Source organism: Siniperca chuatsi, linkage group LG16 (assembly GCF_020085105.1).
Source record: "Siniperca chuatsi isolate FFG_IHB_CAS linkage group LG16, ASM2008510v1, whole genome shotgun sequence".
NCBI lineage: Eukaryota > Metazoa > Chordata > Actinopteri > Centrarchiformes > Sinipercidae > Siniperca > Siniperca chuatsi.
In genome coordinates, this window is record NC_058057.1 from 22443276 (window position 1) to 22453481 (window position 10206).

The 10206-nt window shown below is 41.4% G+C and overlaps 5 non-coding genes across 5 annotated transcripts; 4 read left to right on the forward strand and 1 right to left on the reverse strand.

Annotated features, from left to right (window-relative positions):
- Window positions 1-1707: 1707 nt before the first annotated feature.
- Window positions 1708-1796, forward strand: trnay-gua. The gene is given in 2 exon segments: window positions 1708-1744; window positions 1761-1796. It is a non-coding gene; the product is annotated as a tRNA-Tyr (tRNA).
- Window positions 1797-4546: 2750 nt separating this feature from the next.
- Window positions 4547-4635, forward strand: trnay-gua. The gene is given in 2 exon segments: window positions 4547-4583; window positions 4600-4635. It is a non-coding gene; the product is annotated as a tRNA-Tyr (tRNA).
- Window positions 4636-6028: 1393 nt separating this feature from the next.
- Window positions 6029-6101, reverse strand: trnaa-agc. The gene has a single exon. It is a non-coding gene; the product is annotated as a tRNA-Ala (tRNA).
- A 1276-nt stretch (window positions 6102-7377) lies between these two features.
- On the forward strand, window positions 7378-7466 carry trnay-gua. Its single transcript is given in 2 exon segments — window positions 7378-7414; window positions 7431-7466. It is a non-coding gene; the product is annotated as a tRNA-Tyr (tRNA).
- A 1563-nt stretch (window positions 7467-9029) lies between these two features.
- trnay-gua lies at window positions 9030-9125 on the forward strand. The gene is made up of 2 exons: window positions 9030-9066; window positions 9090-9125. It is a non-coding gene; the product is annotated as a tRNA-Tyr (tRNA).
- The last annotated feature ends 1081 nt before the right edge of the window (window positions 9126-10206 follow it).

Below are 10206 nucleotides of genomic sequence, written 5' to 3' on the forward strand. Positions count from 1 at the left end.
ACTTCTCTTCTATGAAGGAAAGTGTTGTATACTCTTAATTGCTTTAAGACCTTGGGTGAAAATTCTGCCAAATTCTGTTAGCTGTCTGATTAGGAACTTTAGCTTTAGCTAAATGCTTTACTTTAACATACACCAAACAAGGCGTATTTAGATTAGATCACACATTTTAATTTACAATTCTTTTCTGTCTTTTTTTTTTAAATAAGAGCCTAAGCCAAGTTATGCTCCACTAACTTTGCACAGTCAAGCTAGCTAACAGTATACAAGTGCAATGATAGCTTGCTAGCGCTAGCTCTGCTAAGCTACCTCCGCAGCAGGTAGGCGTTTTCGTGGTTTTGACAGGCTAAAGATAAACACAATAAACACCTCCTTCGAGCCGGATTTGAACCAGCGACCTAAGTTTCTGGGTAAAACAGCAGAAACTCAGGAAGACTCCTTCCTGAGGGCAGGGCTTAAGTAACACAGATTAGCTTAAATTTCTGAGTTCTCAGACCAGTTTCACAATTGAGAATGACTTCCGGATGGGAGCCGAAACGTCTTGATTCTGAAAACAGTGTCCAGATGACTATGATTGAAAGCTTTTCTACGATAAACCAAGTTTGGTAACTTCTAATCTTTCAAAGATTCTAAGTAGAGAGAAGAGTTGGTTTGAAAGAGGATTCAAAGAAGCCATTTTTGATTTATACATCCATGCAAGGAACCCAATCACACTTCACTTCCTGTTGGTGTAGTGTATCTCGGGGAATAATCTCAAATAGTAGAGCGCTCGCTTAGCATGCGAGAGGTAGCGGGATCGATGCCTGCATTCCCCACATTATTCATTTCTCGCTCTCAATAGAGTAATACAAGTACTGTATTTTGAGGTACTTTACTTGAGTATTTACTTCCACTCCACTACATTTCAGAGTAGTAAGTAGTAATGAGTACTATACTTACACTGCCTGCCTTAACCCTTTACATGTTTAACATTTTGGTATCCTGTGTTATGCCTGCTGACAAAGTAAACTCAAAAGCAGTATTTCTCAGTTTCCCAGTCTAGATGTTTGTCTTTACTCTAATGGACAAGGATAAGTCACATTTTTTTTGTAACTTTACAACTTTCAAAACCCCCGAAAACAACTACCTGCTGCGGAGGTAGCTTAGCCAAGCCTGCGCTAGCAAGCTATGATTGCGCTTGTTTACTGTTAGCTAGCTTGACTGTGCAAAGTTAGTGGAGCATAACTTGGCTTAGGTTTGGTGTAGGCTCTTATTTAAAAAAACGACAGAAAAGAATTGTAAATGAGTAACGTGGAGGATGCGGGCATCGATCCCGCTACCTCTCGCATGCTCTCAGACCAGTTTCCCCAATGAGAATGACTTCCGGATGGGAGCCGAAACGTCTTGATTCTGAAAACAGTGTCCAGATGACTACGACTGAAACCTTTTCTACGATGGAACATTCCTGGACGAATGAGGGACTACACCGTCTTTACCTTTTCTTGTTGCACCAGCACTCACAAAATGATCTACAGGATTAAAGCTACGAACTCACCATCTGGAAGGTTTTCATCTTGGCCTGGAGGCATCTTGTAAAGCAGAAGAAAAACAATGTCATGTTATGGGGAAAGTTAAAGGAAACTTCCTGTGTACCATGAAGCTGTCAGACGGGGTGAAGGGTCAGTTATGGCCGCAACATGTTGGATACTCTGTCCGCAGGCACGTCCAGCCCCTTCGATAGCTCAGTTGGTAGAGCGGAGGACTGTAGAGTATCAACACAAGACATCCTTAGGTCGCTGGTTCAAATCCGGCTCGAAGGAGGTGTTTATTGTGTTTATCTTTAGCCGAAATCGCCTACCTGCTACGGAGATAGCTTAGCAGAGCTAGCGCTAGCAAGCTATGATTGCGCTTGTTTACTGTTAGCTAGCTTGACTGTGCAAAGTTAGTGGAGCATAACTTGGCTTAGGTTTGGTGTAGGCTCTTATTTAAAAAAACAACAGAAAAGAAAAGAAGCCTGTCAAAACCCCGAAATCGCCTACCTGCTACGGAGATAGCTTAGCAGAGCTAGCGCTAGCAAGCTATGATTGCGCTTGTTTACTGAAGTCATTCTCAATTGTGAAAAATGGTCTGAGAACTCAGAAATTTAAGCTAATCTGTGTTACTTAAGCCCTGCCCTCAGGAAGGAGTCTTCCTGAGTTTCTGCTGTTTTACCCAGAAACTTAGGTCGCTGGTTCAAATCCAGCTCGAAGGAGGTGTTTATTGTGTTTATCTTTAGCCTGTCAAAACCACGCTAGCAAGCTATCATTGCACTTGTATACTGTTAGCTAGCTTGACTGTGCAAAGTTAGTGGAGCATAATTTGGCTTAGGTTAGGTGTAGGCTCTTATTTAAAAAAAAAGACAGAAAAGAATTGTAAATTAAAATGTGTGACCTAATCTAAATACGCCTGCTTTTTGGCTGCACCTCCCTCATCACTGTTAAGTACCTGATTAGCATATGATTGGCTTGACCATGGTGATAATACACTGTGGTAGATCATTGGCAGGTTGAATCTCAGACCACCATTTCTGTTCAAAGAGGGGTTTTCTTTTTTCACAAAAATGGCTTCTTTGACTCCTGGAGATGGTTTAACTTGGTTTATTTAGATAGGGTCACAAATTTCCATTCACAATTCTTTTCTCTCTTTTTATTTTAATTTTTTTTAGTAAAAGCCTACACCAACAGTTATCGCTAAGCTAACTTTGCACAGTCAAGCTAGCTAACAGTATACAAGTGTAACGATAGCTTGCTCGGCTAAGCTACCTCCGCAGCCGGTAGGTGTTTTTGGGGGCGTTTCGACGTGTTAAAGATAAAAAAAACAATCACCTCCTTCGAGCCAGATTTGAAGCAGCGACATAAGGATGTTATCGAAGGGCGTGACGCTTTATAAGAGCATGCCTTACACCCACCTGGCATCGTTTTTTTGCTTTACAACCTGCTTTTTGTGTCTTCGTTAGCAAGCTATCATTACACTTGTATACTGTTAGCTAACTTGACTGTGCAAAGTTAGTGGAGCATAACTTGGTTTAAGTTTGGTGTAGGCTTTTTTTTGTAGAGACAGAAAGTTGTAAAGTTACAAAAAATGTGACTTACCCTCTTCCATTAGAGTAAAGACAAACAGATATGATTGGTTTATCTTGTTATAATACAATCGTGTTGTTATAGAGAGCAAGAAATGACTGATGTGGAGGATGCGGGCATCGATCCCGCTACCTCTCGCATGCTAAGCGGCGCTCTACCATTTGAGCTAATCCCCGTGACGCACTACAACGAGAGAGAAGTGAAGTGCGATTGGGTTCCTTGCATGGACGTATAACCAGAACAATGTATAATACATGCATGGTTCCTTGTCGGTCCAAACGTTGCTTTTTCTCTTTACTTATTACTTTATTAGTACACCGCTTGTTTATGTATGAAACTTTCTTGTTACCCCAGCAAGTCAAAATGCGAGTACTTGTTCTATGAGTACTGATAAGGAACTTTAGCTAAATGTTTTTATCATACTTTAACACACATAACATAACACACATAATGCTTATTTGGCTTAGAAGTTACCACACTTGGTTTATTAAGATAGGGTGACAAATTTCCATTCACAATTCATTGGTCATTGAGCCATGGTTTGTGTTGTATTCGCTGTATTATTACAGTCTGTCTATGTGTATTCAAACGCAGTGAGCAACAGACTTTCAAAAGAAAAAGTACGTTAACGCGCGATAAACTAATTGTCGGCGTTAATTAATTAATGCGTTAACGCGATAAAAACGCGTTAACTTGCCCAGCCCTATTTAGAATCTTTGAAAGATTCTAAGTTGAGAGAAGTCTCAATAGGTTTGAAAGAGGAGCCAAAGAAGCCATTTTGTGAAAAAAGAAAACCCCTCTTTAAACAGAAATGGTGGTCTGAGATTCAACTTGCCAACCGTTTACCACAGTGTAGTAACACAATGGTCAAGCCAATCATATGCTAATCAAGTACTTAACAGTGATGAGGGAGGTGCAGCCAGAAAACAATAGGCCTGATTACTGGGCCATCATGGAAACAAAAGAAGGTCAGTTTCAGGTGAAACTAGGCAGGGTAAACAACAGACACTCAGGAAGATTCCTCCCTGAAGGCAGGGCCTAAGCAACCCAGAGTAGCTTAAATTTCTGAGTTCTCAGACCAGTTTCCCCAATGAGAATGACTTCCGGATGGGAGCCGAAACGTCTTGATTCTGAAAACAGTGTCCAGCTGACTACGACTGAAACCTTTTCTACGATGGAACATTCCTGGACGAATGAGGGACTACACCGTCTTTACCTTTTCTTGTTGCACCAGCACTCACAAAATGATCTACAGGATTAAAGCTACGAACTCACCATCTGGAAGGTTTTCATCTTGGCCTGGAGGCATCTTGTAAAGCAGAAGAAAAACAATGTCATGTTATGGGGAAAGTTAAAGGAAACTTCCTGTGTACCATGAAGCTGTCAGACGGGGTGAAGGGTCAGTTATGGCCGCAACATGTTGGATACTCTGTCCGCAGGCACGTCCAGCCCCTTCGATAGCTCAGTTGGTAGAGCGGAGGACTGTAGAGTATCAACACAAGACATCCTTAGGTCGCTGGTTCAAATCCGGCTCGAAGGAGGTGTTTATCTTTAGCCGAAATCGCCTACCTGCTACGGAGATAGCTTAGCAGAGCTAGCGCTAGCAAGCTATGATTGCGCTTGTTTACTGTTAGCTAGCTTGACTGTGCAAAGTTAGTGGAGCATAACTTGGCTTAGGTTTGGTGTAGGCTCTTATTTAAAAAAACGACAGAAAAGAAAAGAAGCCTGTCAAAACCCCGAAATCGCCTACCTGCTACGGAGATAGCTTAGCAGAGCTAGCGCTAGCAAGCTATGATTGCGCTTGTTTACTGAAGTCATTCTCAATTGTGAAAAATGGTCTGAGAACTCAGAAATTTAAGCTAATCTGTGTTACTTAAGCCCTGCCCTCAGGAAGGAGTCTTCCTGAGTTTCTGCTGTTTTACCCAGAAACTTAGGTCGCTGGTTCAAATCCAGCTCGAAGGAGGTGTTTATTGTGTTTATCTTTAGCCTGTCAAAACCACGCTAGCAAGCTATCATTGCACTTGTATACTGTTAGCTAGCTTGACTGTGCAAAGTTAGTGGAGCATAATTTGGCTTAGGTTAGGTGTAGGCTCTTATTTAAAAAAAAGACAGAAAAGAATTGTAAATTAAAATGTGTGACCTAATCTAAATACGCCTGCTTTTTGGCTGCACCTCCCTCATCACTGTTAAGTACCTGATTAGCATATGATTGGCTTGACCATGGTGATAATACACTGTGGTAGATCATTGGCAGGTTGAATCTCAGACCACCATTTCTGTTCAAAGAGGGGTTTTCTTTTTTCACAAAAATGGCTTCTTTGACTCCTGGAGATGGTTTAACTTGGTTTATTTAGATAGGGTCACAAATTTCCATTCACAATTCTTTTCTCTCTTTTTATTTTAATTTTTTTTAGTAAAAGCCTACACCAACAGTTATCGCTAAGCTAACTTTGCACAGTCAAGCTAGCTAACAGTATACAAGTGTAACGATAGCTTGCTCGGCTAAGCTACCTCCGCAGCCGGTAGGTGTTTTTGGGGGCGTTTCGACGTGTTAAAGATAAAAAAAACAATCACCTCCTTCGAGCCAGATTTGAACCAGCGACATAAGGATGTTATCGAAGGGCGTGACGCTTTATAAGAGCATGCCTTACACCCACCTGGCATCGTTTTTTTGCTTTACAACCTGCTTTTTGTGTCTTCGTTAGCAAGCTATCATTACACTTGTATACTGTTAGCTAACTTGACTGTGCAAAGTTAGTGGAGCATAACTTGGTTTAAGTTTGGTGTAGGCTTTTTTTTGTAGAGACAGAAAGTTGTAAAGTTACAAAAAATGTGACTTACCCTCTTCCATTAGAGTAAAGACAAACAGATATGATTGGTTTATCTTGTTATAATACAATCGTGTTGTTATAGAGAGCAAGAAATGACTGATGTGGAGGATGCGGGCATCGATCCCGCTACCTCTCGCATGCTAAGCGAGCGCTCTACCATTTGAGCTAATCCCCCGTGACGCACTACAACGAGAGGAAGTGAAGTGCGATTGGGTTCCTTGCATGGACGTATAACCAGAACAATGTATAATACATGCATGGTTCCTTGTCGGTCCAAACGTTGCTTTTTCTCTTTACTTATTACTTTATTAGTACACCGCTTGTTTATGTATGAAACTTTCTTGTTACCCCAGCAAGTCAAAATGCGAGTACTTGTTCTATGAGTACTGATAAGGAACTTTAGCTAAATGTTTTTATCATACTTTAACACACATAACATAACACACATAATGCTTATTTGGCTTAGAAGTTACCACACTTGGTTTATTAAGATAGGGTGACAAATTTCCATTCACAATTCATTGGTCATTGAGCCATGGTTTGTGTTGTATTCGCTGTATTATTACAGTCTGTCTATGTGTATTCAAACGCAGTGAGCAACAGACTTTCAAAAGAAAAGTACGCGTTACGCGCGATAAACTAATTGTCGGCGTTAATTAATTAATGCGTTAACGCGATAAAAACGCGTTAACTTGCCCAGCCCTACTTAGAATCTTTGAAAGATTCTAAGTTGAGAGAAGTCTCAATAGGTTTGAAAGAGGAGCCAAAGAAGCCATTTTTGTGAAAAAAGAAAACCCCTCTTTAAACAGAAATGGTGGTCTGAGATTCAACTTGCCAACCGTTTACCACAGTGTAGTAACACAATGGTCAAGCCAATCATATGCTAATCAAGTACTTAACAGTGATGAGGGAGGTGCAGCCAGAAAACAATAGGCCTGATTACTGGGCCATCATGGAAACAAAAGAAGGTCAGTTTCAGGTGAAACTAGGCAGGGTAAACAACAGACACTCAGGAAGATTCCTCCCTGAAGGCAGGGCCTAAGCAACCCAGAGTAGCTTAAATTTCTGAGTTCTCAGACCAGTTTCCCCAATGAGAATGACTTCCGGATGGGAGCCGAAACGTCTTGATTCTGAAAACAGTGTCCAGATGACTACAACTGAAACCTTTTCTACGATGGAACATTCCTGGACGAATGAGGGACTACACCGTCTTTACCTTTTCTTGTTGCACCAGCACTCACAAAATGATCTACAGGATTAAAGCTACGAACTCACCATCTGGAAGGTTTTCATCTTGGCCTGGAGGCATCTTGTAAAGCAGAAGAAAAACAATGTCATGTTATGGGGAAAGTTAAAGGAAACTTCCTGTGTACCATGAAGCTGTCAGACGGGGTGAAGGGTCAGTTATGGCCGCAACATGTTGGATACTCTGTCCGCAGGCACGTCCAGCCCCTTCGATAGCTCAGTTGGTAGAGCGGAGGACTGTAGAGTATCAACACAAGACATCCTTAGGTCGCTGGTTCAAATCCGGCTCGAAGGAGGTGTTTATTGTGTTTATCTTTAGCCTGTCAAACCCCCGAAATCGCCTACCTGCTACGGAGATAGCTTAGCAGAGCTAGCGCTAGCAAGCTATGATTGCGCTTGTTTACTGTTAGCTAGCTTGACTGTGCAAAGTTAGTGGAGCATAACTTGGCTTAGGTTTGGTGTAGGCTCTTATTTAAAAAAACGACAGAAAAGAATTGTAAATGAGTAACGTGGAGGATGCGGGCATCGATCCAGCTACCTCTCGCATGCTAAGCGAGCGCTCTACCATTTGAGCTAATCCCCCGTGACGCACTACAACGAGAGGAAGTGAAGTGCGATTGGGTTCCTTGCATGGACGTATAACCAGAACAATGTATAATACATGCATGGTTCCTTGTCGGTCCAAACGTTGCTTTTTCTCTTTACTTATTACTTTATTAGTACACCGCTTGTTTATGTATGAAACTTTCGTGTTACCCCAGCAAGTCAAAATGCGAGTACTTGTTCTATGAGTACTGATTAGGAACTTTAGCTAAATGTTTTTATCATACTTTAACACACATAACATAACACACATAATGCTTATTTGGCTTAGAAGTTACCACACTTGGTTTATTAAGATAGGGTGACAAATTTCCATTCACAATTCATTGGTCATTGAGCCATGGTTTGTGTTGTATTCGCTGTATTATTACAGTCTGTCTATGTGTATTCAAACGCAGTGAGCAACAGACTTTCAAAAGAAAAAGTACGTTAACGCGCGATAAACTAATTGTCGGCGTTAATTAATTAATGCGTTAACGCGATAAAAACGCGTTAACTTGCCCAGCCCTATTTAGAATCTTTGAAAGATTCTAAGTTGAGAGAAGTCTCAATAGGTTTGAAAGAGGAGCCAAAGAAGCCATTTTGTGAAAAAAGAAAACCCCTCTTTAAACAGAAATGGTGGTCTGAGATTCAACTTGCCAACCGTTTACCACAGTGTAGTAACACAATGGTCAAGCCAATCATATGCTAATCAAGTACTTAACAGTGATGAGGGAGGTGCAGCCAGAAAACAATAGGCCTGATTACTGGGCCATCATGGAAACAAAAGAAGGTCAGTTTCAGGTGAAACTAGGCAGGGTAAACAACAGACACTCAGGAAGATTCCTCCCTGAAGGCAGGGCCTAAGCAACCCAGAGTAGCTTAAATTTCTGAGTTCTCAGACCAGTTTCCCCAATGAGAATGACTTCCGGATGGGAGCCGAAACGTCTTGATTCTGAAAACAGTGTCCAGCTGACTACGACTGAAACCTTTTCTACGATGGAACATTCCTGGACGAATGAGGGACTACACCGTCTTTACCTTTTCTTGTTGCACCAGCACTCACAAAATGATCTACAGGATTAAAGCTACGAACTCACCATCTGGAAGGTTTTCATCTTGGCCTGGAGGCATCTTGTAAAGCAGAAGAAAAACAATGTCATGTTATGGGGAAAGTTAAAGGAAACTTCCTGTGTACCATGAAGCTGTCAGACGGGGTGAAGGGTCAGTTATGGCCGCAACATGTTGGATACTCTGTCCGCAGGCACGTCCAGCCCCTTCGATAGCTCAGTTGGTAGAGCGGAGGACTGTAGAGTATCACACATCAACACAAGACATCCTTAGGTCGCTGGTTCAAATCCGGCTCGAAGGAGGTGTTTTTTTTTAGTCGAAACGCGCTAAACAAAAACACCTACCTGCTGCGGAGGTAGCTTTAGCAGAGCTAGCGCTAGTTAGCAAAGTTAGCCGGGAGATAACTGTTGGTTTAACCTTTTATTTAAAAATCGAGACAGAAAGGAATTGTGAATGAAAATCTGTGGCACTATCTAAAATATACCTACTTCTACCAAATAAGTGTGTTAAAGTATGATGAAAACATTTAGCTAAAGTTCTTAATCAGACAGGTAACAGAATTTGGCATAACACCGGACCATCCTTCGTTGATTCTCCACTCAACTTTTTAACAGTTAAGAGTATAAAACTCTTTCTGTAACCTCACACTCATCTTTTACCTGCCGAGTTACATGGGTGATTATAGTGCCACAATACAAGTACTCACATTTTTACTTCATTACGGTTAAGGATGAATTATTGGCTTTTCGTTGTGGAGCACGCATACTGGCCATCGCCGTATATAATGTGACGTCATGAAGTGCATTGCATCACGGGGGATTAGCTCAAATGGTAGAGCGCTCGCTTAGCATGCGAGAGGTAGCGGATCGATGCCCGCATCCTCCAATACTTTCTTTCTCTTGACAAAGGATCTCACCGACTCTAAAGTCAGCTTCCGATTCAGTTAAGGGAAACTTAACTTACATTGCTGAGCAACCGATCGATCCTCTTGTACTTCATTTGAGTATTTCTGTTTTTTGCTACTGTATACTTCTATGAAGGAAAGCGTTGTATACTCTTAATTGCTTTGAGACCGTCGGTGAAAGTTCTGTTAGCAGTCTGATTAGGAACTTTAGCTTTAGCTAAATGTTTAACTTTAACATACACCAAACAAGGCGTATTTATATTAGGTCACAAATTTGAATTTACAATTCTTTTCTGTCTTTAAAAAAAAGCCTAAACCAAGTTATCTCTCCGCTAACTTTGCACAGTCAAGCTAGCTAACAGTATACAAGTTTAACGATAGCTTGCTAACGCTAGCGCTAGCTCTGCTACCTCCGCAGCAGGTAGGTGTTTTTTGTTTAGGCGTTTCGACGGGTTAAAGATAAAAAGAAACCTCCTTC